The following is a 26,361-nucleotide window of genomic DNA, read 5'->3' as shown; positions in this document are numbered from 1 at the left end:
GATGGGTTGTCCGTCCTGGTCATAGCGGTCACTGTTCCTCCCTCTGGTTGGTGGAATCCTCCTCTGTTCCCGCCACGGGACGTCCTCCAGACTGGAAGCCAGCTGGATCTTCTCTTTGGGGGACACCTGCAAGGACTGCACAGTTTTTGTTAGCGCAGCTACACTTTTAGTCAGTTCTTGGACCTGAAGGTGCAGGTCTGTAGACGGGGCATTGTCCAGAGTCTGTGCATCAGCTCCTACAGGCTCTGGGGAAAAGGGTACCACCTCCTGGTGGTAGGTGATTGCTGGGTGCCGGTGAGATGTAGCGCCACCTGGTGTTGACTCTCGCAGCACCCGGATGGCTCTGTCTTTAAATTGTGCAAAGTCCAGATCAGGATTTTGCAGAGCCATTATGCGTAGCTGGGTTCGGTGGGCACTGAACAGTAGACCCTCAATAAACTGCTCAGTTAACAGTCTGTTCTCATCTCGCACACTGCCGGGGTCTACCTGTTTGATGGCCCTCAGCGCCTCCTGTAGGTTTAAAGCATAGTCCCGTACACTGTCCTGCGCCCGTTGTTTGCACCCATAAAACTTCATTTTTATCTCTTCTGTAGTACGGGTGTCAAAAGTGTCCTTTAGGCGGGCCAGTATCTCTTTCACAGTCCCTTTGTCTCTGGCTGACCAGGACTTCACTTCTCTCTGGGCTGCGCCAATTAACTGACCTATGAGGATGCTCACTTTCTGCTCCTCGGACAGGGGATACACTTTAAATAAGCTGCTCAGTCTATCTTTAAAGTCACTCAAGGTGTGTGACTCTCCTGAGCACTGGGGCAACCACGCCGCCACCGGCATGGAGATTGGCATTACCGCGGCAGCGGCCGCGCCTGCGGCTGAAGTTCCCTCCATATTGGGCGTCTTCCTCCTCCCTAGTGAACCATGGCCTACCTTCTTTCACTTTGCTTCCGTAGGCCGCAGTTCCGCAGGCGATGGTCTCCTTTGAGGACCTGGCGTCGCTTGATTCTGACGTCAGTGCTCGCTGGGGCTCCTTCCAGGACCTGGCGCTGCGTCAGTGCGTGAGGCGTGGCTTGGGCTTCGCGCGCTTCCAGCGGTTATGCCCCTCTTCTTCCCGCGTGGCGATCCGGAAATGGCGGCCAATGGCGGGAAACAGCGGTAATTGGCGGGAAAACTTCACCACGGTATGCAACACAGTACGTGAAGGGGCACAGTACCCGATGGTAACGGGCACGTAATCCTGCCGACTGCGCCAAAGTTGACTCGCCCCCTGGGCCATGGGGTACCCGGATCCGGGTCTGTAGACGCTGAGGGTTGTAGTCACCGTGGCGACGACCCGGTCCGTGACCCAGGGCGGTCAAACCAAGGGTAGTCTATGTGTAAAGGTGTTTAATGTTCGACTACGCCACCTGTGGAATGCGGTCAATAGGAACTGCCGCTGCGGAACACTCCTCTGAAGCTGGTGGTATAGCAGCTAAGGTAGTGTAACTCCCCACAGGAAGAGTGTAGCTCCAGGGCAGCGAGTGTAGATGAAGGTAGCTATGGTGCAGGTAGTCAGTAATGACACGGAGTCAGATAGTGCAGTCCCAGGGTCTTTACTCGTGGCAATTATACAGGCCCCAACGGGAGTACTGGCTAGTAATAAGGGTCCGGTCGGTCTGGGAGCAAGCATAGAGTCCCCTTGGCCAGGTGGAGTTGTAGGCCTGCCGTTCTCACTATACTCTTTTGGCTATTCTGCTTGAAGCTGTGTTGTAGCCCACGTCCCTGAGTGTAACGTGCTGTGCTCACCCGTATGGCTGGCAGCTCAGGCCTTGTGGATGCCTCGCTCCTCCGTGGCGGTGCTGGTCCCTCGGTGCTGCTGAGCCTCTGGGCGTCTGATGGGGCCAGGAGACCTGCAATCTCCTGCCCCGCGGTATCTGCTGCTGGGCCTGAAGGGTCCCACAGCCGCGGACTCCGGTGTCTGGTTCCTTGTGTAGTCCAGCTAGGACGAGCTATCTCCAGCTCCAGTCCCTAGCTCCTCTCTCTTCAGTGTCCTAAACTCGACTCCTCACACTGAACTCTACTAACCCCGCCTCCAGATCCAGTTGCCAAGGGGAGGAGCTCCCCTTGCTGGCCTGGAGCCAGGAAAGTGTTGCATGTATAGTGTTCCTGACCAGGAAACCCCCACTTGCCTCCAGACATGGTATTACCTCTTTTAAGGGAAGCAACACCACTGTGGCAACCAGACCCTCTGGGGTGCCACAACTGTATCTGGGTACGATGCGCTCCAGATCAATATCATTCCTGTAGGCAAATTTAACTCCGCTGTCTGTACCTTGTCTTTTATTTTTTTTCTACAAAATTTGGCTGGAAAAGGGGCAATGTAGCAAGGAACTTACATCAATTTTTGGTGTTAAAAAAACAAAAACAAAACTATTTTGTGACGCATCATTTTTGCGCAAAAAAATGTGCAGCTTCCTATTTTACACCACTCTTGCAACTTTTAGAAATTGGGCTTGGTAAGCTACATAGGTCTAAGAACGACGGGTGACGTTAAAAGTGGATAAAGATACACGGTGGCTCAGTGGTTAGCATTGTTGCTAACTGGGTTCAAATCCCACCAAGAACAACATCTGCAAGGAGTTTGTATGTTCTCCCCGTGTTTGTGTGGGTTTCCTCTGGGTTCTCCGTTTTTCTCCCACACTCTAAAGACATACTGATAGGGAATGTAGATTGTGAGCCCCGATGGGGACAGTGATGATAATTCCTCAGTGCTTTACAGACATTAATGGCGCTATATAAGTGAGTAAAATAAATAAATAAAGATAGATAGAAGTGCTACATAAACATTTATCAAACAACACTTTGATACATTTGGCACAAATAATGGTAACACAACCACAAGCAAAACTGACCTGAGAAAGTCCCTTTATGATACAATTTTCGGAAAGAATTTGAAAGATTTAAAGCATTAGAAATGAACAAGATTATCCAATATCACAGAAAAAGGAAAAGTCTCCAGATGTCTTTATGCCGGATGCCGGTCTGTGTCCACACCTAAAGAAGAGCTGTCAAAAGAATGGGAAAGGAATCCTTTAGTAACCATAAATATCCATAGGGGTTTTGAGTGTTAAAAAAAAATGATCATATGATCAGAGAGGAGTAGAGAAGGAGATCTTGTGAGGATTGGAGGTTGCGTGCGGGTATGTAGCGAGAGACTAGGTCAGAGATATATGGAGGAGACAGGTTGTGAATGGCTTTGTATGTCATGGCTAGGGTTTTGAACTGGAGTCTCTGGGCAATGGGGAGCCAGTGAAGAGACTGACAGAGAGGAGAGACGGGGAATAGCGGGGGGACAGGTGGATTAGTCGGGCAGCAGAGTTTAGGATGGATTGGAGGGGTGCGAGAGTGTTGGAAGGGAGGCCACAGAGCAGGAGGTTGCAGTAGTCGAGGCGGGAGATGATGAGGGCGTGCACTAGTGTTTTTGCAGATTCATGGTTGAGGAATGTGCGGATCCGGGAGATATTTTTGAGTTGGAGTCGGCAGGAAGTGGAAAGGGCTTGTATATGTGGTTTGAAGGAGAGTTCAGAGTCCATGGTTACGCCAAGGCAGCGAGCCTGAGGGACTGGGGAGAGTGGGCAGCCATTGACGTTGATAGATAGGTCAGTTGGGGGGGGTTGAATGAGATGGCGGAAAGATGATGAATTCTGTTTTGTTCATGTTAAGTTTTAGAAATCTAGCAGAGAAGAAGGATGAAATAGCCGACAGACATTGTGGGATTTTGGTTAGTAAGGAGGTGATATCAGGTCCAGAGAGGTAGATCTGTGTGTCATCAGCATAGAGGTGATAATGAAAGCCATGAGACTCTGAGCTGTCCCAGGCCTAAGGTGTAGATGGAGAAGAGCAGGGGTCCTAGAACTGAACCTTGGGGGACACCGACAGATAGGGGGCAAGATGAGGAGGTGGTGTGTGAGTGGGAGACACTGAATCTTCTGTCTGTTAGGTATGAGGAGATCCAGGATAGGGCCAAGTCTGTGATACCGAGAGATGAGAGATTTTGTAGTAAGAGGGATTAGTCCACTGTGTCGAAGGTAGATGACAGGTCAAGGAGGAGGAGGACAGAGTAGTGTCACTTAGATTTGGCGGTTAGTAGGTCGTTGGTGACTTTAGTCAGTGCAGTTTCAGTAGAATGGTGCGGTCAGAGACCAGATTGTAGGCGGTCGAAGAGGGAGCAGGAGGAGAGGTGGGAGGACAGCTCAGAATGGACGTGTTGATCCAGTAGTTTTGAGGCATAGGGGAGAAGTGATATGGGGTGATAGCTAGACAGAGAGGATGGGTCAAGGGAGGGCTTTTTGAGGATGAGTGTGTTTGAGGCATGTTTGAAGCATGAGAGGAAGACACCAGTTGTTAGTGACAGGTTGAAGAGGTGGGCTAGGGGTGGGATGAAGATAATGGTAAGGTTTGGGATGAGGTGGGACGGGATTGGGTCAAGTTTACAGGTGGTGAGGTGTGATTTGGAGAGTAAAGAGGAAAGTTGATCTTCCGTAATGGTGGAGAAGGTAGTTTTGGAGGAGGAGGGTTGAGTAGGTGTGGGGAGGGGCAGTGGGGGCTTTAGGCAAAAGCTTTGTCTGATGGTGTCAATCTTCTGCTTGAAGAACGAGGCAAAGTCTTCTGCTGAAATAAGAGGAGAGGGAGAAGGCACTGGGGGACGGAGGAGAGAATTGAAGGTGTTGAATAGTTGTTTGGGGTTGTGAGACAGGGAGGATATGAGAGATGAGAAGTATGTTTGTATTGCTGCCGTGAGTGTGGACTTGAAGGTAGTGAGGGACTGTTTGAATGCGATGAAGTGCTCATTGGAGTGGGACCTTTTCCATCTACGCTCAGCAACCCTGGAGGCCCGTCGCAGTTCTTTAGTTAGGCCGGTGTGCCAGGGTTGCCTGTTGATTGTGCGAGCTTTGGTATGTGTGAGGGGGGCGACTGAATCGAGAGCTGCAGCTGTTGTGGTGTTGTATAAAGTGGCAGCAACATCTGCATCATGTAAGGAACTAATGTCTGTAAGAGGGAGAAAGGATTCAGAGAGTGAGTGTAGGTCAAGGTGTTTGAGATTTCTGCAAGGGTATGCAAGTTTGTGGAGTGGGGATTGTTGCCCTGGAGAGGAGAGGGTAGAGAATGTAAGTAGGTTGTGGTCAGAGAGAGGGAGAGGTGAGTTAGAGAGGTTAGATAGGGAACAGAGGCGGGTGAAGATGAGGTCCACTGTGTGGCCGTCTTTGTCGGTGGGTGTGGAAGACCACTGAGTAAGACCGAAGGAGGAAGTGAGGGATAGAAGCTTAGAGGCAGCTGAGAGGGAAGTGTCAATGGGGATGTTGAAGTCGCCCATGAGGATAGTGGGGATGTCAACGGAGAGGAAATGAAATAGCCAAGTGGTGAAGAGGTCAAAGAAAGTGGTGGTTGATCCTGGGGGGCGGTAGAGGACAGACAGTTGGAGGATGGAGGGGGAGTAGATGCGCACGCAGTGCACTTCAAAAGAGGGGAGAGTAATTGAGGGTGGCAGTGGGATATGCGTGAAGGAGCAGCTATCTGAGAGGAGGAAACCTATTCCTCCACCGTGTTTGCCGGTGGGGCGGGGGGTGTGGGAGAGGTGGAATCCGCCGTATGAAACTGCAGCAGGAGAGGCCGTGTCGGAGGGGGTGAGCCAGGTTTCAATGATGCTCTATCCATCTTCTCTTTATTAAAGTGAACCTGTCACCTTGGAAAATGTTATGTACCTGCAGGTATAGGGTTAATCTGCAGATAAATATTGTTACAATGTTGCCCGGCCGCCTTATTGATAGTGCAGGTACCGGGAGAAAATTAACCTCACTATATCACTATATATGGGGCGACGGCTGTAAACCCGGCCCGGATTTTGATTGACAGCTTGCTCTGCACAGATGCGCTGCAGAGCCACTTAGAATCTGAGTGAAGGAGAGTAGTATGTTCACAGATAGAGAATAGGGCTCATCCACGTGCAGATCCTCTCCACGTCCGATTATATATTTGTGGGAGAAACCCTAGTGACAGCCTCATATTTCTGACATGGATCCTCTAGCACTATTTGTGAAACTGCGGCTCCCAGCATAACTTGATGAGAGACCGTCAGCCTGCTGGGACCTGTAGTTTCACTACAGCAGGAGTGTCACAAGCTGCAGACCTCTACTCACTCCAGCATTGGTCGGCATTTTCAGCACGTGAATGTATGCTATGCTTTCCGGAGACACAAGGGTGTAGATAATTTTATCAAACTCTTGACTGTAAGTTTGCTGAACCCTAAGTGGATTCTATTGTTCCCACAGTTTCAGTTTTGGACCATTTAAGGGGAATTTAAAGGGTTCTGGCCACTGATTTTCCTTAAAGGGGATCAGTATCCCTGTATGTCTTTGTATATACTTGATAAAGACCTATAACAGGTCGAAACGTTATGTCATGGCGGAATAAACTTTGTCTTTTTGAATTCATCACCCTGGACTGAACGTGGTTTACTTACCTTTATACCCCTTAACAGGATGTCTTATTTTTGTGTTTTAGTGCCAAGATTGAAAAGGGCAGCCCTCTTAAAGCCCTGCTGTTTGACTCAACGTTTGATCAGTACAGAGGCGTCGTAGCCAGCATCGCCCTGTGTGGAGGCGACGTGTGTAAAGGCAATTCAATCGTGTCTGCCCACTCTGGCAAGTGCTATGAAGTCAATGAGGTTGGCATATTGACCCAAGGCGAAAAACTACGTTTTTTTTTTATAATTTTATTAGCCTTTCCCTCTGTCTTCACCAATCAGCCCTCTGTATTGATGATAAGATCAAAGATCTAGACAGGGATTGTCTCACGCTGCATCTCCTTCCTGATTGTATCACTGAGAAGACAGAAGCTGCCCCATCCCATTCTCCAAGAAATGCAGAACCCAATGCATCTGCTGTCCGTGATCTGCTTATTGTCAGAGGACATCATTAGGGACTGCATTTTCTCATTGCTTAAGAAATTGTTGGGGGATCCTGCTAATCGCTGAATAATAAAACTGCAGCAACGCTCCATTTAAAGCAGTGTTTCCCAAACTCCAGTCCTCATGGCCCCCAACAGGTCAGGTTTTCCCCCCAACAGGTCATGTTTTCAGGATTTCCTCAGTATTACACATGTGATGAAAGTATCATCAAGAAATCAGGAATTCTCTCACCTGTGCAATACTATGGAAATCCTGAAAACATGACCTGTGGGGGGCCGTGAGGACTGGAGTTTGGGAAACACTGATTTTAAAGGGACTGTCAGCACAGACTGGCTGTTGAAACCAAGCACAAGCGCTCCGTGGATCACGGCGTTGGCCAATCATTTATATACACCTTCCCACCTGCTTGTTTTACCTCTGTCTCCTTCCTTCTCTGGTTCTATGAAGCCAGAGCTGTCAATCAAAGAAGAGGAGGGTGTGGATAGAGGGAAAACAAGCAGGTGGGAAGGTGTATATAAATGATTGGCGCCGCCATGAAGCAACTAGAGTTGGGACTTAGTTTGAACAGTCATTCTGTGCTGACAGTCCCTTTAGGTGGACGAGATCCAGATGCAGCTCATTTCACCGCGTAAGGCTGTGTGCCCACTGTGCGTTTTTAAGCTTTTCCGCAGCCGCAATTCCGCCGCAGAAACGCTTAAAAAACGCTTGGTAGAAGGTCTGCAATGTTCCCCAATGATGATCCGCATGTGCTGTGCACATGCTGCGGAAATTTCTGCTGCGGATTATCATTTCGGAAAAATCCGCAGCACTACCAATTATTTTGCGTAAGCGCGGCGTTTTTGCCGCCATTGACGTGCATTGAATCGCTTAATATCCGCATGACTACATGTGCACATGCGGATATTAAGCGATTCAATGTGTGGATGGTACCCGGGTCTGGTGAAGAGGAGACTCTCCTCCAGACCCGGGTACCATTAGTACCTGTAAAAAAAGAAAAAAGAATTTAAAATAAAAAATAAACCTTATACTCACCTTCTGATGGCCCCCGGTCTCCTTATTGATGCGTCTTGGCTCCCCAGCGGCTCGCGATGGTCTAAAAGGACCTTCCATGACGTCATTTAGTGATGTAACGGGTCACATCGGATAAGGAGACCGGGGGCCATCGGAAGGTAAGTATAATGTGTTTTTTTATTTTTTACCATTTTTATTCTTTTTTTTTAAACTAACTTGGTCACACTATAATAAAAGCCGGTTGCATGGATTTATATAGTGTGACCAAGTTGTCAAGCACTTTTCCAAGTGATGTTAAAATCGCTTGGAAAGCGCTTGATAACCCGCATGCGAAATCACATGTGCAAAACGCGTGAAAAACTCTTGTCCCTGGCCGAAAAAAACGTATGTAAAATCCGCGTGTGTTTTTTCTGCCAGGGAGATGCAGAAACGCTCAGGAAAAATCCGGAGCATTTCTGCATCGTGGGCACATAGCCTTAGAGTGCCGCTGTGCAGGCAAAGAAAGCATCCCCCTCTTTCTGAGAATAAGTGGGGTACGGCTCCCCATCAGTTATAAAGCCATGTCATATCATCAATCATATGAGTGTTATGTGGCAATGGCATTGTCTTGACAGCCAAGGATCCTACTGAAGGCCTCCATGTCTTCCATGATTGTACAATTATGAAGCCCATTCCATATCCGGATTTAATATCAGATTGGTAATTTTACTCTACACTGTAGCGGTAAAGCGATTGTATGTTTTCGGCGACCTGAGCCTGCAAAGTTAAATTCTCCCGTTACATCATTTTTGGCTTCTCCACATCTGTTTGTGTTAAAAGTAAAAAAAATATCTTGTATAAATCCAATCGTGTGGGTGATGGAATGAAAAAGATGAAACGGCAGAATCTCTGGATTTTTTTTTGTTCACTTTGCCTCACCAAGAAAAGTAATAAAAAGAGATCAGAAAATACTTATAAAAACTACAGCTCTAACTGCAAAAAAAAGCCCAGATACAGCAAATCTACTGGAAAAAAAAGAGATTAAAAAAATTGTAAAAGTGACGATTATCCCACATGCACTTTGTCACCCAAGGATCTGCATAAACTGCAGCCGGCCCATCTCAGCACCACTTCTTCTCTTTGTTCTTTTTTCTTATGGCATTCTGTGCCTTTTTAAAAGGGTTTTTTCATCATTTTTTTAAAGTAATTTTTTCCAAAGCATTTCAAATTGTGTATGACCCTGTGCAGGATATAATAGACATTTTAGCACACTAGGAATATTCTTTTAGTGCCACTAGATGGCACTCTAATCCTGCGTCCAGTAGTGACGCTCCTGTTGGTGCTGCTTTCTATGAAAATACATGTATGTTTGGTGCCCAGGAGAGTGCAGAGCGAAAAGGGGATTCTGTTATTAAAGCAAATAAAATGTCAATATTGTGTTATGGAAAGTTCTGAAAATTAAAATACAATTTTGTGTTTTTATTGCCATTCAATACAAATCTGTTGTGGCCGCACGATGGTTCTCAGCTTGTTACAGTGCGATTAGTAGAGCTCTCTGATGTGGTATTTAGGCTCTGGGAAGTTATCAACAAATATGTTGCTGGATCCAAATTAGTTTTAGATCCAAAATTCAGTGTTGACTAATCTCACAGCATTTCTGACTTAAATGAATGTAACTTGATGAAATACTATTTTGCTGCATGCAGCCACCACCAGGGGGAGCTGTTGACATGTGATTATGTACAGCTAATATTGGACCCAACCGCAGCAGTAGAAGTCTGTCTCCAGTGAGCGCCCTCTAGTGCCAGCTGTATATAGCTGTAGTGAACACATGCAGTGCTGGGTCCCAGAGCCGTTGCTACCTTCTTTTATGGTAGATTTGTACCTGATATTCAATGTAGAATTTGAATCTGCACTAATTGTGATGTTATATTACTCTCATTGTTTCCTAGATATGCTGAGCAAGTAGGTTATCTAATCGCTGGGATGAATGACGTACAGGAAGCACAAATAAGAGACACTGTGCATTTACTGAAGCAGCCAGTGGAGCCTCTGCCTGGCTTTAAGCCTGCGAAACCCATGGTGTTTGCAGGTGAGTTGAACCCTAATACAAATTAAATGGTCGCTGTACTTGATCTTATTCGATAGATAATGTGCAAAATCCCTTTATGAAGTTCAATTAAGTTGGAGTTACTTTTCAGGGGTTAGATAACATAAGTGTCGGCCGCTAGGGTCTCCCTTCTGTCCAAGTGTAATTTGTCTCTAGCAGCAGAAACCCCCCTATATGGATTACCGGAAGTGGGGCTTGGCCTTTGTCTCTCTGCTCCTCCCTGTCAAACTGTATATGCAGGCATAACAGAGATGCAGCCTTTCAGTTAATTGTAGGCATCTCATTAAGCAATGGCAGAAGCAATGCATGCTGAGTAATGAGAGAAAGGATGTCCCAGGACCTATAGTGCTGACAGAATGCTGATAATGAGGAATCGTCCACTCCAAAAGAGTGGATGGCTAGTTACAGAGCATGTGTATTGGTACTGTTCCAGGACCTACTGTTTTATCTACAGTCCATTTAGAATCAAAACTCTGTTCTACATAATATTGTACATGGAACAAAGTATTATGCCAATGTAACGGCAACACACATCGAAGTCAAAATCTAAGCAGAATTACACCTATAGCCCCCTCAGACTATGCAAAACACCAATTGAGCTTGAAGAACTTCAGCTCAAGTGCTCAAAAACTGTGTAACGGGGTCATAAAGCTATTGTACAGTATACAGTATATATTTTATTAGCGTAGTATTAAACCCTGTATTACAAGAGCACTTAGTTCAAGATTCAGCCTCCAGATGGAGTGACATCAGAGATTAGACACATCTGCAAGAGCGTCCTCAACAATGAATGTATAGTCAATCACATGGACTATACGTGTAATCTATTAGTACAACAGTATAATGAGTGTTGTGTAGAGATGAGCGAACCCGAACTGTAAAGTTTGGGATTCATACCGGACACCTAGTGTCCAATGCTGAACTCCGAACACTCACAAGTTCATTTTAAGAAAGAGAGACCCCTAGCTCTTACTACGACCATTTTACAGCAGCAAAGTTTGTGTCTCCATTGACTTCTATGGGGTTCGGGTTCAAGTTCTGGTACCCGAACCGAACTTTGGACTAAAGTTTGGTTGAAAACGAAAATCCACGGGGTTTGCTCATCCCTAGTGTAGTGTGAATTCTACATATTTTGTGCCTGAGTGCCAGTATTGAGGAGAGCCTTACCCATTATGTGCCTGCCACTCTCCTAAACACGCGTTTCACTTTTATAGCTTCTTCAGAGGGACACAGAGTATACCAAACACTGCCCCCCAGGCACCAGATGTAACCCACAGTATCAATTCCTTTAAGGCTAAAGTTACAGCTATAGAATAGATTGACCTTGACAATTCAAGTGCTTTCTCGTGGGAAGTATGTGCACCTCCCGATCATTTCAGTGGAGAGCGACCATTCCCAGCCACCTCTATTGAGAATCCATGACAGGCACAGGCGCTGTACCCTCGCCTATCACACTTTAGTAATGCTTCTAATTCCTTGTAACGGCCAGGAACGCCTCCACGATTGGATTAGGAACGGTGATCACAGAGTAGATAAATGCCAGAGAACATTTATTCTGCAGCCGCATTTTTCATCCCATTAGACTCAGCCTATTTTACAGAAGCCGAGATAATTGAGGAGAGATGTAAGGAAGGAACCTCACGATACACCAGGACTAGTCAGCTCAGAGCCGTGACGTGTGGGCAAGGTTTTTGCTACATTGTCGGGAATTTAGGGAGTGCTGCAGCAAGGGGGTTGGTAATGACACGCCACCGTGATACATAATGCATGGACTGTCTCCTCTCATTTGTTCTTTGAAGCTTGTTTTCCTCGTGAGTGATGCTCGGCGCATGAAAAAAGCCCAAACAATTAACATCAAATGGGTTTTCTGCGATTTGTAATAAATATAGCAGAGAGATGGGAATCTAGGAATGATTACATATGGAATAAAAAAATAAAAGACCTTCTCAATCTCTGCCCTTTGAAAATTGCGGCTCTCACGGTCCCTGCTCACTTCCTGCAGTGACCACATCCAGTATATCATTCATATGGACACTTAACCCCTTTCTGACCCAGGGCATATTAGTACGTATCTGTGCCCTGGGCCTTATGGGCCTGATACGTATTAATACTCCCTGGCGATTTCGCCCGCACACAAGCGGTGCGGGCGAGATTGCCGCCGGGGGTCAGCTGATTGTTACAGCTGACACCCTGTGCTATGTTATCCCAAAAAGGTCAAAAAGATTATTACCTCCAATCAAAATTTATCAACACAAAAACCTCAGGCTATAAACCCACGGTTATAAGGAAGCAAAAAGAGAAAAGACTCGTAAAATAAATAATTTATTTCAATATTTTTTAAAAATACTAGTAGAAGTTAAAAAACAGGAACCTTCAAAACAGCCCACAACAAACATACATCCCTCTTGGCTATTACAAAAAATTCAATCAACACCCTATTTAAAATAATAGTATATTACATCTGTAACTAATATTGCACATGCCTTTTTAGTAAAGTGCTATAGTTGCTGAACAAAGTGTGTATACACATTTAAGGAAGCCTTCAATAATTAAAGTGCCAATGTGCACATATACACATTTAGTAAGCAGAAAAAGTGCAAAAAAGTGTACATATAAGTAGAATTCAAGGCAGTGCAGACAAATACAATAATATATATACTCTATGCAGCCTATTCACTCAAGTAGTGAAGTTAAACCTGTAAGGCGGATGCATTAGAGTAGAGACTTTTTTTTTTTTTTTCCAAGGGTTACTTACATAATGTTTGCAAAAGAAAGAAATAGCCTGGGGGGATATGCCGTTGTAAACCCCGACGACGCCCTTTCGCCTTCAGCTGACACCCTGTGCTATGTGCAGGGAGTAGTCCCGCACCGCTCCCGGCACATTAACCCCCGAAATGCTGTGATCAAAATCGATCGAAGCATTCCGGTGACAAGAGGAGGTAAGCGCTATACTTGCCTTCTCTGCTGGCGTCCAGGGGCGTCTGAGTCCAGTGCCGGATGTTGCCATGGTGACCCGACGTCATCATGACAACATCCGGGTCACCAGGAGGCAGGAAGTTGCTTTGGTCATGCGCAGTGCACGACCAAAGTAACTTCTCCCTGTGCAGCGCTGACAGGCTGCATGGTATAGGGAGCTGCTGCTCTCTATGCCATGCAGGCGATCAGGCTACAAAAAGTGAAAGTCCCATAGTGGGACAATGTGAAACAATAAAAATGTCAGAAAGTAAAAAAAAAAAATTGTAAAAATATTTTTTTAAAAAATGAAAAAAATAATAAAATAAAAATAAAAATATATTGTACCCATAAATAAATAATCTTATGGGAAAAAAAAATAAACCAATAAAAGTACACATATTTGGTATTGCCGCGTCCGGAACGACCTGAGCTGTCCTGCTAGTTAACCCCTTTAGTGAACATGGTAAAAAAACCCAAAAAAACGAAACATAAAGCGATGTTTTATCATCATACCGCCAAACAAAAAATGGAATCAAAAAGACGAATGTAAATAAAAATTGTACCACTGAAAACGTCATCTTGTCCCGCAAAAAACAAGCTGCCATACAGCTCCAACAACCGAAAAATAAAAAAGTTATAGCTCTCAGAATAAAGCTATGCAAAAACAATTATTTTTTTCTATAAAATAGCTTTTATTGTGTAAAAGCGCCAAAATCTAAAAAAAATATATAAATGCAGTACCGCTGTAAATGTACTGACCCGAAGAATAAAGCTGCCTTATCAATTTTACCAGATGCAGAACGACATTAAAAACAAAAAACAAAAAATAATTCCTGAATTGTTGGTTTTTATTTATTCTGCCTTCTAAAAATCGGAATAGAAAGCGATCAAAAAATGTCACATGCCCGAAAATGGTACCAATAAAAACGTCAACTTGTCCCACAAAAAACAAGCCATCACATGACTCTGTCAGCCGAAATATGGAAAAATGATAGCTCTCAAAATATGGCGATGCAAAAACTAGTCTTTGCAAAAAAATGCGTCTTTTATTGTGTGACAGCTGTCAATCATAAGAACCCGATATGAATCTTGCATCGCTGTAATCGCACCGACCCAAAGAATAAAGACGTCTAATCACTTATACTGCACGAGGAACGGCGTAAAAAATAAACTTTAGGGTTAGGGTTGTGCTAGGGTTAGGGTTGTGCTAGGGTTAGGGTTGTGCTAGGGTTTGGGTTGGGGTTGGGATTTTTTCAGAAATAAAGAAAAAAAAATGATGACGATATGGCGACTAGTGAGTGCAAGTGCTCGCTACTTGAGTTTGCATCGGGTGCTTGCTTATGCACCGAGTATGGCGGGTGCGCGAGTGTCATGCTTGAGTCTCCGCCCCAAATGTTTTGCAGCTGTTATACAGCTAAAAAAACCTCGCGGGGATTGCCCGAGCATGATGCACGAGCTATCCCCGCATGTTTTTTTTTTGGGTGTCTAATAACCGTGAAACATGCGGGGCAGGGACTCGAGCATGTCACTTGAGCACCCGCGATACTTGGTGCATACCCGAGTACCTGATGAAAACTCAAGTAGCAAGCACTTGCACTCAAGACTTATGACAACTTATTCAATATGATGACCTAATGTTATCAAATTCTGTGTCGTACTTCTGGGTTCAAAATGTTCACTATACCCCTTGATAAAATCCTGGAGGGGTATAGTTTCCAAAAGGGAGTCACTGGGGAAAGGGAGGGGGTGGTTTCCACTATTTAGGCACATCAGGGACTCCACAAACGCAAATTTTACAAATCAAAAAGTCAAATGGCGCTCCTTCCCCTCTGAGCCCTGCCGTGCACCCAAACAGTGGTTTTCCCCCACATATTGGGTATCAGCTTACTCAGGAGAAATTGCACAACAAATTGCATGGTGCAATTTCTCCTGTTACCCTTATGAAAATGCAAAATTGGGGGATGAAAAACATTTTTGTTGGAAAAATGTGAAAATTTTATTTTTACTGCTCAATGTTATAAACTTCTGTAAAGCACCTGAGGGTTCAGGGTGCTCATCACACATCTAGATAAGTTCCCTAAGGGGTCTAGTTTCCAAAATGGGATCACTTGTGGGGGGTTTCCACTGTTTAGGCACATCAGGGGCTCTGCAAACGTAACATGGTGTCCGCTAATTATTCAAGCAAATTTTACATTCAAAAAGTCAAATGGCGCTCCTTCCCTTCCGAACCCTGCCGTGCGCCCAAACAGTGTTTTTTCCTCAGATATGGGGTATCTGCGTGCTCATGGGAAATTGCACAACAAATTTTGGGGTCCATTTTTTCCTGTTACCCCTGCAAAAATAAAAAAATTTGGGTCTAAGGCTGTGTGCCCACAATGCGTTTTTTAAGCGTTTCCGCAGCGGCAAAAATGCTGCAGAAACACATAAAAAACGCATGGTAGAAGGCCTGCCATGTTCCCCAATGATAATCCGCATGTGCTGTGCACATGCTGCGGACATTTCCGCTGCGGATTATCATTGCGGAAAAAAACGCAGCACTACCAATTATTTTGTGGAAGTGCTGCGTTTTCGCCGCCATTGACTTGCATTAGAACGCATGCATTCCGCTTCACTAGATAAGGACATGCGGAATGCATGCGTTCTAATGTGCGGATGGTACCCAGGTCTAGAGGAGAGGTGACTCTCCTCCGGACCCGGGTATCATAGAAACTGTAAAAAAAAGAATAAAATAAAAAATAAAGATTATATTTACTTTCTGACGGCCCCAGCTGCACTCCTCCTCTCATGCCGACAGATCGCGGTACACTGAAGGACCTGCGCTGACGTCATAGTCATGTGACGGGTCACGCGACGCTGATGTCGACAGGTCCTTCAGTGTACCGCTGCCGGCAGCCAGGATGAGCGCAGCAAGACACCGGGGGCCATCAGAGGGTAAGTATAGATTTATTTTTTATTTTTTACCATTCTTTCGGTCACAGTATATAAATCCATGCCGTTTGCGTGGGTTTATATACTGTGACCAAGATGACAAGCACTTTCCAAGTGATGCTAAAATCGCTTGGAAAGCGCTTGTCAACCCGCATACGGAAATGCAAGTGAAGAACGCTTTACTTCCGCATGTCCCTGGCAGGAAAACGCAAGTGCAATCCGCATGCGTTTTTTTCTGCCAGGGAGATGCAGAAACGCTCAGGAAAAATCCTGAGCATTTCTGCATCGTGGGCGCATAGCCAAAGTAACATTTTTGTGAAAAAAAGTTAAATATTGATTTTTTTCTTCCAATTTCCAAAAATTCCTGTGAAGCACCTGAAGGGTTAATAAACTTCTTGAATGTGGTTTTGATGACCCTGAGGGGTGCAGTTTTTAAAATGGTGTCACTTTTGGGTCTTTTCTGTCATAAAGGCCCCTCAAGGTCACGTCAAATGTGATGTGGTCTCTAAAAAAAATGGTTTTGTAAATTTTGTTGTTAAAATGAGAAATCACTGGTCAACTTTTAACCCTTATATCTCCCTACTAAAAAAAAAAATTTGTTTCAAAATTGTGCTGATGTAAAGTAGACATGTGAGAAATGTTATTTATTAACTATTTTGTGTAACATATCTCTCTGATTTAAGTGCATAAAAATTAAAATTTGGAAAATTGCAAAATTTTCAAAATTTTCACCAAATTTCCGATTTTTTCACAAATAAACGCAAGTGATATCGAAGAAATTTTACCACTATCATGAAGTACAATATGTCACGAGAAAACAATCTCAGAATCAGCGGGATCCGTTGAAGCGTTCCAGAGAAATTACCTCATAAAGTGACAGTGGTCAGAATTGTAAAAATTGGCCTGGTCATTAACGTGCAAACCACCCTCGGGGGTAAAGTGGTTAAAGTGTATCCATCGTTTTAATTTTTATTTCATAAATCAATAGTTTACATGAAAATAAGAAACTTTGTAATATATCTTATCAAAGAAATTTGCTTCTATATTTGCTAAAATTGATCAGTCATCATCAAGTCTCAATTCTGAGGATTTAAATTTGTATTCAGTGAAGACAGACTTTCCCATTACTGAGATAGGAGATGGCAGCTGCTTCTGATAAGGGGGAAAAGCTGTCTCAAGCTCCTCCCTCTTCCTGCCCACATAGAATTGTATCAGTAGCAGCTGCCATCTCCTATCTCAGTAATGGGAAAGTGTCTTCACTGAATACAGATTTTACCTCAGAGTTTCATAATGAATGATACATTTTGGCAGAGAATGAAGAAAATTACAATGTTGTTTAATTTCATGTGTACTATTGATTCATGAAATAACAATTAAAACGAGGGTTACTCTTTAAGATAATCGGGAGCCTTAAAGGTCATGTGCTGGAGATGTCGGCTTCACTGCTGAAGCCAGTACCTTAGTCACATGAATGATGTACGGAAAGTCTGCAGGAAGTAAGCGGAGACCAGTGCGGACTACCGGAGCAATAGTGATGGAGCCATGGGGGGAACAAAGAGGAGAGAATAGGGATTTTGAATTGAACACCTTTCCTGCTGTTTCCTGACTTTTTGGAAAACCATTTTAAGCTATGTGCACACGGCGTCTCTTAGATTTCGGCACCGCCACATAGATTTCCCAGACAAAAACGCTTCAGGAAGACCGCGACGGTCGTTTTCCTGAGGTGTCTTTTCCAGCGGCTTTGCAGCTTTTTCACTTTATACTGGTAACTATAGAGAGCAGGCGGCTTCCTAGCGAAAGACGCTCAAAGAATGAACCTGTTCCTTATTTTAACCACTTCAGTTTCCGAATCCTAAAGTGGTTAAAAGACATAAGACAGAAGATGTGCACAGCAATGTTGCTTTGACATTGCTGTGCATTATGTTCATATTATGGGGTGCTTTATCTGGCAGATTCTAGGCTGAAAAAGACGCCATGTGCACACACCCTTGGGGTAAGTTCACACACAGTATTTTGATGTGGATTTTTTTATGTGCATTTATTGAGTGGCCATACCCACTCCCAGTTGAGTTCTGACCACTTTTCAAAAACTTGGCAAAGTGGTCCTAGACGGGCGAAAAAACACACAAAATTTTAAGCAATTTTACACTAGAAAACAAACGTAAACTGCTGGATGAATCGGCCCCTTCTTTTTCTGAAGCAGTCAAAAAACTCAGTGTGAACATCCCCTAAATGTGGTTTTTGGAGCAGAATCCACTTCAGAATATTGTGGGAACATACCCTACTGGTTTCTTTTAGCTTTCTGTTCCAGGAGTGTTTCCAGTTGACCAATCCGAATACAGCAATTTGAAGAGTGCGCTGGAAAAGCTGACCTTGGACGATTCAAGTGGGTCTGTTAGTTGGGACAGCAGTGCAGCTCTGGGTGCTGGCTGGAGGTGCGTCTACTACTGCCATTATCTGACTTATTTTATATCACTATATATTTTATTTCAGTCATTTCCTATACTTATGATGAAAATATACCATGCGGGCATTAATGTGTCCTACAGTGATCATAAGAGCACAGTTATCACCTACTGGCCGATTAATTGAGCATTAGATAGACATTTCAATAACTTTAATTTCTGAAAAGGGGTCATTTGTGAAAGGTAATTATTGATTTAGTGTGTAAGGCTGAAAAAAACCATCTTCAGCTCAGAAAATTCTTCTGTAACAATGATCAGGAGGAAAGCAAAAAAACGTTACAAGGTAAAGGCCAATTTTTGGCAGAACAAACCACTGGCTCAACAATTCATCTTGGTAATGTGTTAACCACTTGTATATTATACTCACGAATGGTATCTAGTCCCCTAGTGAATTCAGCATTGTATCACGCAGAGAGTTGCACAGTCTCACGCTCTTACAGTAAAGAATCCTGGTCTTGGCCCTTTTGTTATAGATACGGTACTGAATATATTACACTAGGTCACTCCTTAGCATTTCTTTTTAACTAATAATTTAATAATAATTAATAATTTTAACTAATAATTAATTGTATTACTCTTTCCTTGTATTGCAGTCCACCTATTCCATCTTTACTTTAATTTCCCACCTTGTACTTGCTAGACTTCGGCTTTGTCTTTCTTGCACACTGGTGGCCAAATCTGTGCACCATGTTCCATATGGAGTCTGACTAGTGAAAATGTATTTTTCATTGTTAAATCACATTTGTCACTTCTCGGCCCAAACCTCCAGCTTATCCAGATATGTTTGTGACATATTATCCTGCAATTCCATAGGTAGGATTGTCATCAGTACAGTATTGTGTAGATCTGAATCCTCATATCCTCATCAATACACATGTACATGTACACATGAGCCTGCTGGACTTCCCATAGAGAAGTCAGAAATGGTTTATTATCACCTCTGCCTTCCTGATTGTTTCCTAAACAAGTGCTATAGTTTAGGAAGCTATGACGGTGATCATGTGAGTACCGGTTGCTGGCAGCATGCGTTGCTTGGTTAGCCCCAGATTGACTCAGCAGTTTGCAGGAAGTTGAATTTTGTCATGTTTTATTACTGAATTCCCCTGTAACTGGGCCTGGCATATAAGCCCCAGTTACAGGGGAATTCAGTAATGACAAAATGAAGACAAAAGTTATTTGGATGACTGAACCAGAGACATTTTTAGAGATCTTAAAATCCCATGTACGAAAAAGAAAAATTATGCCTGGTGATGATCAGAAATGATCTGGTCTTGAACTGGTTTGTAGTCCATTCTACGACCTGCCTTGTGTATAGTAGGCAGTGCAAATAGCCTGGTGTTTCTCTGTTATGATGGACACCGCGTTACTGGTATTTTCCAGACCAATTTCTATTAGAGTGGTGGATCCCTATCGAGCACTAAGTAGTTTCCCATTTTATTAACACTTTTGGTATATTTGCCTCTCTATATAAATTATAACTAACGTTCATGTCCTGCACAGGTTGGGCTTCCTGGGGCTTTTACACATGGAGGTGTTTAACCAGAGACTGGAACAGGAATACAATGCATCTGTCATAATGACGTCCCCTACAGTCCCATACAAGGCTGTGCTGTCCTCTCCAAAGCTGATTAAGGTACTTTCTGTCTATGGCTTCCATGATGCAGTAATGCCTTATACATGGATCTGGTGGATCATAGGCTGCAAAACGTAACCACTCTGCGCTGTATTGTGGGCCACTCTGATTTGTTGTGCCATACGCCAAAACTAACTATCAGGGTGTTTCATTACTTCTGGGGGAAACAAAATCAGTAAAATTGGACTTTGATGTTGAGATGTTGACATTTTTTGTTCAGTATTTGCAGTTAAAGTGGTTTTCTGCTACTGTAACATTAATGACCTAATCCCAGCACTGGTTATCAATGTCAGATCGGTGGAAGTCCCAACAACTGGCATCACCAACAATCTGCTGTGTGCAGCGGTGGCCAGATGGATCCACACCGCTCCAGCACGCTGGTCACTAGTCACTGCCGGGTTCTGCAGATCGGCTCCAATTGTATGATCCCATCTAATTTTCCACATTATTCCTTTAGGAATATGGAGAATCGGAGATTACTATTGTAAATCCATCTGAATTTCCTGACAAATCTGTAGTAAAGGAATATCTTGAAGCTATGATTTTGGGTACAATTATTTCACCAGATGACTATCTTGGAAAGATCATGTCACTGTGTCAGGTCAGTGACCATTGGATCACAAAGATTTGAGGTGATATTATTGGGAAATTATATCATAAACATTAATTTTGCAAACACATTATATGTGTTATCTTAAACTCTCCATATGTTAAAGGGGTTGTCCAAGACTTAGATATTGATGACTTAACCTTTGGATGGGTGGAGGTCCGCAGCAGCTCCCCCGGCAGCTGGGTGTGCACAGTATACGGAGGTGGAACACCTAAGCTCTGTACATTGTGTAGAGACCGTTATCAGGTTCTGCAGCTCTGCTCTTATTTACTTCAATGGGAGCTGAGCTGTAGTACCTGAGAATGTCCACTACGTGGTGTCCTGACTCCATACACTGTTCACTTTTGGGTGCCATGTGAGCTGCAAACAATGGATCAGTGGGGTGCCGAGTGTAAGAAGCCCCCTGATCTATCAAAGTCCTAGATAACCCCGTATTATACAAGGACGGCAGATTATAGGAAATGTCACCCTATTTTGGAGTAGATGTAGCAAAACTAATGTAGGAGCCAAGTGGAGCAGAGACACGTAGCAGGCAATTTGGTTTCTGACACCCTCCATTATATCAGGTTTCCACTCCCTTTTAATGTAGCGGTCAGTGGCGTACCGCCAATGGCGGCAGACCACGCGACTGCTATGGGGCCCGTGAGCCGGGGGGGCCCCATAGCAGTCCAGGGGTGGACATACCACCGCCAGTGCAGCTGCACCGGGTCCCCACCATGCAGCTGCACCAAGGGGCCCGCAAGGTCCTGCTGCTCCCTGCACGTGGCAGTCAGTGAGCGATCCTTGCAGCTCCGCTGCTGTCAGGAGGAGAATAGCAGCGGAGCTGGAGGGTTCATCCTCTGCTTCCTCCCTGACCCAGGTGCATGCAGCTTGATGACGTCATCATGCAGCGCACCTAGGTCAGGAAGAAAGCTGCCGGCAACCAGGAGGATGCTGGAGGGGAGCGAGCTGAAGTAAGTTGTTTTTTTTTTCGTTTTTTTTTACTGAAATGCTGGGGAGGGGAGGTGGGGGAGAGCAATGATGGGATGGTGGGGCTGGGGAGAGCAATAATGGGGCTGATGGGGCTGGGGAGAGGAATGATGGGGCTGGGAAGAGCAATAATGGGGCTGATGGGACTGGGGAGAGGAATGATGGGGCTGGGGAGAGAAATATTGGGGCTGGGGAGAGGGCTGATGGGGCTGGGGAGAGCAATAATGGGGCTGATGGGGCTGGGGAGAGGAATGATGGGGCTGGGGAGAGGAATAATGGGACTGATGGGGCTGGGAAGAGCAATAATGGGACTGGGGAGAGGAATAATGGGGTTGATGGGGCTGGGGAGAGGAATAATGGTATGGTGGGGCTAGGGAGAGCAATGATGGGGCTGGGGAGAGGAATGATGGGGTTGGGGAGAGCAATGATGGGGATGGTAGGGCTGGGGAGAGCAATTATGGGATGGTGGGGCTGGGGTGAGCAATAATGGGGCTGATGGGGCTGGGGAGAGGAATAATGGAGTTGTTGGGGCTGGGGAGAGGAATGATGGGATGATGAGGCTGGGGAGAGCAATGATGGGGCTGGGGAGAGCAATGATGGGGCTGGGGAGAACAATGATGGGGCTGGGGAGAGCAATAATGGGCCTGGGGAGAGCAATAATGGGGCTGGGGAGAGGAATGATGGGGCTGGGGAGAGGAATGATGGGGCTGGGGAGAGCAATAAGGGGGCTGATGGGGCCAGGGAGAGGAATGATGGGGCTGATAGGTTTGAGAAGAGGAATGATGGGGCCGGGAAGAGCAATAATGGCGCTGATGGGGCTGGGAAGAGGAATAATGGGATGGTGGGGCTGGGGACAGCAATATTGGGGCTGATGGGGCTGGAGAGAGCAATGATAGGGCTGGGGAGAGCAATGATGGGGCTGATGGGGCTGGGGAGAGGAATAATGGCGTTGATGGGGCTGGGGAGAGGAATGATGGGATGATGGAGCTGGGGAGAGCAATAATGGGGCTGATGGGGCTGGGGAGAGGAATAATGGGGCTGGGGAGAGCAATAATAGGGCTGATGTGGCCGGGGAGAGGAATGATGGGGCTGATATGGCCGGGAAGAGGAATGATGGGGCGGATGGGGTTGGGGAGAGCAATAAAGGGGCTGATGGGGCTGGGGAGAGCAATAATGGGGCTGATGGGGCTGGGAAGAGCAATAATGGGGCTGATGGGGCTGGGGAGAGCAATGATGGGGCTGATGGGGCTTGGGAGAGCAATGATGGGACTGGGGAGAAGAATTATGGGGCTGATGGGTCTGGGAAGAGCAATAATGGGGCTGATGGGGCTAGGAAGAGGAATGATGGGGCTGGGAAGACCAATAATGAGGCTGATGGGGCTGGGGAGAGGAATGATGGGGCTGGGGAGAGGAATGATGGGGCTGGGGAGAGGAATGATGGGGCTGGGAAGAGCAATAATGGGGCTGATAGGGCTGGGGAGAGCAATGATGGGGATGGTGTGGAAGGGGAGAGCAATGACGGGGGTTCTGGGAGAGAGCAATGACGGGGGTGCTGGGAGAGAGCAATGATGGGGTGGTGGGAGAGAGCAATGATGGGGGTGCTGGGAGAGAGCAATGATGGGGGTGGTGGGAGAGAGCAATGATGGGGGTGCTGGGAGAAAGCAATGATGGGCGTGCTGGGAGAGAGCAATGATGGGGTGGGGAGAGAGCAATGATGGGGGCCTGGGAGAGAGCAATGATGGGGGGCTGGGAGAGAGCAATGATGTGGGTGCTGGGACAGAGTAATGATGGGGGTGCTGAGAGGAAATGATGGGGGTGCTGGGAGAGAGCAATGATGGGGGTGCTGGGAGAGAGCAACGATGAGGGTGCTGGGACAGAGCAACGATGGGGGTGCTGGGACAGAGCAATGATGGGGTGCTGGGAGAGAGCAATGTCAGGGGTGCTGGGAGAGAGCAATGATGGGGGTTCTGGGACAGAGCAATGATGGGGGTGCTGGGAGAGAGCAACGATGAGGGTGCTGGGACAGAGCAATGACGCGGGTGCTGGGACAGAGCAATGACAGGGGTGCTGGGAGAGAGTAATGATGGGGGTGCTGCGAGAGAGCAATGATGGAGGTGGTGGGAGAGAGCAATGATGGGGGTGCTGGGAGAGAGCAATTATGGGGGTTTCACTTTGCTTGTACTGTGAAGCCTTGTATGTTTTCTGTGTGCACATAGCCTTACAGTTAATTGGGGAGAGTCACAGAGACTGAAAAATTTATATTATTGGCTGGTGAAGATTATAGTTAATGGGGGGCACAGTGCTGCTTATCACTTAATATTTTGATTACTAAGTGGCTAATAGTATATTAATGGGGGGGGTACATATCTGTATTCAGGGGCGCAGAGCAGGGGAGACACATGTATGCATACAATATGTGACCTTGTTATTTTCTAGGCTGGAGATCATCGTGACAAGATGAGTCGTGGCTGGGGGATGTCGACATGAAGGTCTGACCAGATGGAGAAGAAGCAGCAGAAACCGACTCTGATCAGATGAGACGTCAGCGGTAAGTGCCTGGATGTAAATATTATTCTGTATCTGCACTGTGTGACTTGGAGTGATAATGTTCTCTGTAAAATCCCTTAGGCTGCATTCTCACATTTGTGTGAAATGCCTGTGTGCTGCCAGATTTTTTATCGGCTGGTCCACGGACTCGTACAGTTTTATAGATCCATTCACACATCCATGAAAATCATGGATCTGAGAATGAGATCTGTGAGGGTCAGAGAATGTCCTGTTCTGATCCGATTTTGAGGATTAGAATAGGACATGCTCAATGCGTCGGTAAAACAGGGCAGCACACCGACACTGCACACTGATACAGGAATGTAGTCTTATTATGTATAGCACAGTCCCTTAGTATATAGTGTATTCACTTATTATGTATAGCGCCATCCTTAGTTATATAGTTTCCTCTTTTATTATGTATAACACCCTCCCTTATTATGTACCATCCTCTCTAGCGGCTCACAGTTGGGGGATAATACTGTGTTGGGTTCAGCATAATTTACCCTGGGAGTTGAGGTGGGGTACAGTAGGGTCATTATACTGTGCATGTGGAGGAATTCACCATGGGGGTTTCATACTGTGTTTGGGGGGCCCTTTTATTGGCACCACACTTTATGGGGCAATGAAAGAGAGATCTAGGACTTCAGCTGGAGGAAAATCACTATGTAAAGGATGGAAAGTTGTGAGATCTGATCTTTGGTGACCCCGACAATTATTTAAATTTTTTTTTTGGGGGGGGGGCCCAATTAGAGCTTCTGCTATGGGGCCCCATGATTCCTATGTACCCCCTTGGTAGTGGTAATGTATGTAGAAATAACGAAGACCGGATATACCAATTATAAGTCATTGGGACCCACAAGGATTCATTTTGTTTCATTTAGAAGACTGATCTCTTGGTTTATGGCTCCATGAGGAATGGCAGTCGTGATGCCAATGTGAACTACGTTCCAATAAAGCCAATTGCTTGTTTCCGCAGACCCGGTGAGCAGAGCAGAAGAGCTTTCTTTACATAGACGAACACCAGATCATGATGAAATATTTGTTCCCATTGAAGGAAGTTGTGGTTGATTTTTATGACAACTTAAAATCCTTATCTTCAGGATATGCAAGGCGAGACCTACAAAACCATGCAAAGCCTTCACCCCTTCCGCCCGGCCTTTGCTGTTCCCAAAACAAGATATATCTATATAGTCGAAAGATGGTACGATTGTTCTACATTTTCTTCTTACTCAACTCCAACTCCAAGAGACTGACAGTCTATTTGGTCAAGTTTGAGGCACATTATCACAAAAAGATCAGAATGCCCCATAAGGTAATCTCCTAGGGCCTCCTCTAGTGGTCTCGGACTCTTCGAGGAATAAGGGGCTTATGAGGTTTACCTTCTCCAGCAGCAATAAATGAGAGTACATAAAACCGTACACCATAGCAGGGTGTACATAATCGGGAAAGGAGAGCAAGAAACCAAATCCGTTCCAAGGTCTCAATCTTGACAGCGTTTAGCAACCTAAACCTTGTGAATCTCAGTGGTGCTAGGCCAGGAGTATCGAGCCAAGAAGCCCATAGGTCTTCACGTTTTTGCAGAGAGCCTGGAAGCTTTTGTTGATACGGAGATCACATGCACTGTGTTCATCATAAAATATTAAACTTTACAATTTACAAGATATAAAAGGAAATTGTATTTTCTACCAGCTTTACATAACTCAATAGAACAGGAGATTGTTAAAAAACAAAGCAAAACACCTTGTAATATATCTGATCAGAGAAATCTGCTTACTTATCCACTCCCCCTACCTCCTGAACTTGTCATAAAAAAAAAAATAACTCAAATCTAACTTGCTGAGAGAAGACGGACAGCAGGCTCACTGTGGTGTCGTGACGCTGCCCGTTATACTCTATGGAGAGTGGAAGGAGGAGTGAGACACAGACTGAGGAAAATGAGGACTGAGCTTCCTCTTAAGTGTTTTACCTTACATAAGAGCTGGATGCACAGCTACACAGCTCCGTACTGCTGTATAATGTTCTTCTGTCAACTTCCCCATTGCCCTGTATTTTATAAGCCCTTGAGGGCGGGGTCCTCTTCTCTGTACCAGTCTACTTGTTATATGTATATAACCCTGTTCACAAGTCCAGCACCCACAAATTAATGGTGCTTTAAAAAGAAATAATAATAATGTCCTCCATGCCTTTGCTTTGTCATCTATGTGCTAACTA

At 45.4% G+C, this 26,361-nt stretch overlaps 1 pseudogene; it reads left to right on the top strand.

Moving 5' to 3' along the window:
- Positions 1 to 203: 203 nt before the first annotated feature.
- The window catches only part of LOC141235424 (translation factor GUF1, mitochondrial-like), a 58,418-nt pseudogene continuing 32,260 nt past the window's right edge, over positions 204 to 26,361 (top strand).

Source organism: Phyllobates terribilis, unplaced genomic scaffold (genome assembly GCF_046119375.1).
Source record: "Phyllobates terribilis strain yellow unplaced genomic scaffold, ASM4611937v1 Scaffold_662__1_contigs__length_863905, whole genome shotgun sequence".
Classification (NCBI taxonomy): Eukaryota; Metazoa; Chordata; class Amphibia; order Anura; family Dendrobatidae; genus Phyllobates; species Phyllobates terribilis.
This window is presented reverse-complemented; position numbering and strand designations above follow the sequence as displayed.